General features: G+C 37.9%; 1 protein-coding gene across 2 annotated transcripts in view; it reads right to left on the bottom strand.

Annotated features, from left to right (window-relative positions):
• The window catches only part of zcchc7 (zinc finger, CCHC domain containing 7), a 55094-nt gene extending 50405 nt beyond the window's left edge, over positions 1-4689 (bottom strand). Inside the window, exon 1 of one of the 2 annotated variants that reach the window (XM_017407162.3) lies at positions 4582-4689. The gene's annotated coding sequence lies outside the window, so the exon portion shown is untranslated. The remainder of the gene's footprint in view (positions 1-4581) is intronic. The other variant, XM_017407081.3, reaches the window with a different exon arrangement.
• Between the last annotated feature and the right edge of the window lie 452 nt (positions 4690-5141).

Genomic DNA, 5141 nt, shown 5'->3' with positions numbered 1-5141 from the left:
GAGTCCTGTCCCGAAGAGGTGGCTCTCCTGTGTTGAGCCATGCGTCTGTGGAGAGGTTGTTTGGTCTCTCCAATATAAAGGTCTGAACAAACTTTAGATAAATATCTGTAAAACTGAGTTATAACAATATTAGCATTTTTAGGGTCACTTCCCTGTGGCAGCTATCTTGAAACAGACTGATTCCAAACGTTTGTCAGTTGTACATATTTATTCAATGATTACTTTCTCAAAGTTTTATTTCAAAAAACATTCTCGTCTGCTTGCACCTTTAGGCAGAAGGCAATAAAAGAAACCCACAACAGGAAAAAAGTCAAACAAGTTAAAGCTTCTCTCACTTAAAATTTTCAGGCTGGGCCAAAGACAAATTATGTCAAGACCAAGGCAGCAAGTGGGGGTTGAAGTCAACCTGCTGCTGTTACACCTTTGAGCTGGCAAGGAAGATAAGTCACCTTTAACATTCTTTATTTGTCTCAGTTTGAGGAAATCCAGTTTGATAAATTGAACTTGGAACATGTTGCACCAGGAAGTCCTTGCTAGCCTGTCTACTCACACAAGTATTCCTCACCTCAGCTATACAGCACAAAAGAAGTGAAATGGACTCAAGCCAACATCAATTACAAGATACTTTCTTCTTGTTCTGGAAAGCAGAAGGCCTTGTTAAGAAAGTTCAGAGAGCATGAATCATCTGCACTAAGACTTTAACCTGTAGTCTTTTCAATCAGGACTGTGCTGATAGGAAACAGCAGATCAACGTTTATCACCTGTCAGGTTCTGATTTCAACCAACTTTGAAGACAAAACTCACATTTGGCTCTGAACAACTGTGTCAGGAACTGTTAAATCTTCTACTCACTGCACTCTGTAAAACACTGTGTTGTTAATTTTCTAAATCCCGGTCGCTCTCTCACACACACACAGAAAGACACACACACACAGAGGATGTGGAAAGAGCATCGGCCCATTGCTCTGTCCAGTCCTGCGTGTCTGTGCCATGATGGCTGGAGATGATTGGCCCCCAGGCCGTGCACACTGCATAAACGCCACGCTACATGGTCACAAGCCGGCCACCAGGGATTAGAGGGACAGAAAGTCGAGTCTTACCGCCTGGTAAGGGGCAACAGTTTGTGTTCAAAGTACAGCAGCATACGGGAGCAGGGAAATGACAAATGACCAATGGTATTTTACAGTGGTGGGATTTAATGTGGTGCACTTAAAGCTCCAGAACAGTCACGGTCCATCGACAATGGTGACTGATTTTACTTAATCTGCCTAATTAAAGCTCTGACTACTTAACTCAGGACTACCTAGGCTCTACGTGTTTAAGACCGCTGATAGCTTTGCTGCAATACGCTGAGAGGCTTTTCTCACATTTTGACATCTTAAAGAAAAACGATCATAGGCTTGTATTATAAACACAATGTTGGCTGAATTCAGTTTAGCTGTACAGATATTACAATGACAGAAACACCCATTAAGTTTGGTTTTAAACCTTCAGTGGAAACATGAACAATTAACATTGTTTACCAATGATTCTGCCACAGACATTTTTATTTACAGGCTTCAAACAAAACCTACACACAGACAGTAATTTTTGCCTCCAAAAAGTAATACAGAAATACTCAAATGGAGCAATGTTGCCTTAGTAGAACAACAATATACCTTCATAATGTAAGATACTTTGGGATAAAGTATCTTGAGCATTCCTTAAGCAAATGCATATCACCCATTGTTTTCATGCCGAAGTTTTAAACTAAGAGAAAGAGAAATACAGTTGTAGCCATTTTACTCAAACCTTGAAAACAATATCATGCACAATCACATGCGATACTGAAACTGCAGCGTGTTAGTGCTTCAAGTATGTGATGTGGTTGACTCTCAGCTACTGTCTAAGGTTGATAAGCTGTGACGACCATCTTGAACTGGATTGATTTCAAAGAGGTAATCTGTTGCTGACGTGCATCCACTGAATAATTTACAAAAAAGTTTCATTTAAACCTGTCTACCAGTTCATGAGATATTTTGCTTACACGACACTTAACAGTTTTTATTCTGTGTTTAGTATTATGACAAAAAACACTACACTCAACATAAAGTGTGTAGAAAAGTATATGTCACTGTAAATGTACTGAGAACAGAACAATAAACATACATTTCAGAAAAAGGTAGAGCAATGTTTGTTTGCACATATTCCTATAAAAACAACAACAACAACATTAGTTTGCTCTGAATAATCAGCTCCAAAGCCCTACGCAGGAACCATTCAGCTTTCCGCATCAAGAACTGTTTCTCAATGGTTTTGAGGAAATGATTTGCTCTACAATGTTGTTTAGCATGTTTATAAACTCTTTATTCTATAGTTGTGACAAACATCTGACATATAAAACAATTAATAGTTAATATAGATTTCAAGGGGGGACAACAACTCGAGTTGCTAACAGCAACAGAGTCCTAAATAACATATCAATATTGTTTAAACTAAAGCAAAGTCACTTGTGACACTGTATGTGTATTATTAACACAATACTGACATTTCTTTTATATTACTTCTATCTCACTAAGTTGCGAATACACTGAGGGTGTATTCACACCAGCCCTGTTTAGTCCACTTTAATTAAACTCTAGTCCATTTGCCTAGAAAGTATGGTTCGTTTGGGGAGGTGTGAATGCACAACCGAACTCTGATCCACCTAAAAGGTTTCACTCAGTGCAGTGTGAATGAGAACCACAGCAGCTGAAAATGGAACAAATGTTGCAGTTTTGGTCCCCAATTGAACCGAGTCTACCGGACTATCAGGTGTGAATGCACCTGTAGTCAATACAAAGTCTTTCTGGGATTTTTTTGGAACTGAAAAAAGGTTTTTAAATATTTTTGCAAAAAGTAAAGAGGTAATGGTGAGGACATAATATCACCTAAAAACAAGTCAAACTTTATACTGGAAAAAGGTTTGAGTCTAAACTCACAATTCCACTTTATAGCTCTGTCCAGCATCAACCTCAGCAAGAGTTTAATAAACCTGGATAACTATTGTACTTGTGAATTTGCACAAGTGTTGAAACCTTTAAAGTACTTGATTTTTTTCTATGCATTATACTAATTAATACATTGATAAGGTGATTTAAATTCCTGTCATAAAACTTCCTGTTTGACATGTTGGAGGACAAACAATAAATACATATATTGCTGATGCAACACTCGTTCTTCTATCTACGCAACTGTGAGCTGTGGTAATCATGGACAAAGAGATGAGAAGACCTTTTACTATTTATTTTGTCGACAATCGCACCGGAGGAATTACAAGATTCATTCCTACACTATATCCAGGTGGGCTCTGATCACTTAGTCCATTTCTGTTATATTTACTAAAAGGTAGCTTCCATTTTCAAGATAAAAATTGTGAATAATTATAAGTACATCACCAGGCTGGTGCTTGGGCTGAGCCTGCTGGTTTTAACTGTGCCCTAAGTTTGGTGTTTAATGTGGGTGATGTCAAACTACATCATAAATCTATAAAGAGTGGTCTTACACTGGTGAAATGATGGTCACTGGACACGTCTATGAGAAATGGGCTGAGGTTTTCTTTGATTTGAGGCAATTCAATCTTTATGACAACTGCATTTGAAACTCGCCCACATCTAAACTCCTCCATTCTTTCGCTATCGCTGCGAAGTTGTTCCTTTGAAAACACCTGATTGCCTGCCATTCTTTTGGTGAAAAGTCTATATTTAAACCATTACACATAATTAAGTGTAACAGTTACAAATGTTGAAGTTAAAAGTATTCCAGTTAAATAAAAAGGAATAAAGTACCCTATAATGTTACCTTAAATAACCTTACAATGTTGTCTGACAGAGTGAAGCAGAACTTTCTTTTTTGTTAGTAAACTTTGTTAAATACAGATTGCTAATTACTGCATTTCAAGTTAGTCAGTGTTAGAATTTGGAAGCATTTCTTTACTTCAGGCATCTTCCTGAATAAGTTTGGTGTATATATATATATGATGTTAGCTGGCTTATTTTGACAGGATGTTAGTTACTCATTTAAACATCATTACGGGGTTAAAAAACATGAAATTAGTGATCTAGAGACACTTGCTTCGCATGCATTTGCCTGTCCACGAGAAAACAAATTATACAGCAACAGAAAAACTCGGTAAACCGAGTGAACTACAACAAGAAGCAAAACTAAATAAATCTGTTTATGAAGTAGCTCTGAACTCTTGACTGTTGTTAGCATCAAAGGGCTAACGAGCTAGCAGACTGATGTGCCCACACAGATGCCCTTCATTAAACTGCTGAGGGGGTGTATGAAGTACAACTCGCCATGAAACACACGAAACAGAGACTTCACCGCCGAGAAGCGAGTCGTGTTTTATTTCCACAGCTCGGCTAATAACGTCAGCACATGTAACTGCTGCCTCTGTGCGCACGTGTCTACAAGTTAGCCGGTCGGATGTAAACAATGAGGGCCTTCAAGCTCAAACACACACGAAACAAAAAAGAGAGAAATGTAGAGCTGAAGAACCGGATATCAAAGCAACCCTTCGGTGTGTTTCGTATTTAGAGTCATTATGTACAAACTGACCTTTCCCAGTAAACTGGAGGCTTCAGCAGCTGCTCAGCTGCTTCCAGTCGGGAGGAGACAAACAACTTCCGGGTTTGTCCCACCAAAATAAAATGGCCGACGGAAGCGTTTCTTGTTTCCGACCAACAAAGTCATGCTGGGTTCAGTCTGAAATCTCAAAATTCACTATAGATTCACTATAGATTATAGGACTTTAGAAACGTTTACTATCGATCTGTCGATAGATAGATAGATAGATAGATAGATAGATAGATAGATAGATAGATAGATAGATAGATAGATAGATAGATAGATAGATAGATAGATAGATAGATAGATAGATAGATAGATAGATAGACTTGAAACAGCTGGGAGGAGTTGTAAAACCTAATGGACAGGAGCACAAATTAGTCTTTTGGTCTTTTTTTTGTTGAGCATGGGCATATATCATATCATATCATATCATATCTTTTGGATAGATGTACTTGAAGGAAATTGTCCCATATGATGTTTTTGTGTAATTTGAAAGTGTTGTGAATAAGAGATCAGTACTTCTCTAATTTTCATTTGTTTAAAATACT

The sequence above is a fragment of the Kryptolebias marmoratus genome, linkage group LG3, assembly GCF_001649575.2.
Source record: "Kryptolebias marmoratus isolate JLee-2015 linkage group LG3, ASM164957v2, whole genome shotgun sequence".
NCBI classification, from domain to species: domain Eukaryota; kingdom Metazoa; phylum Chordata; class Actinopteri; order Cyprinodontiformes; family Rivulidae; genus Kryptolebias; species Kryptolebias marmoratus.
This window is presented reverse-complemented; position numbering and strand designations above follow the sequence as displayed.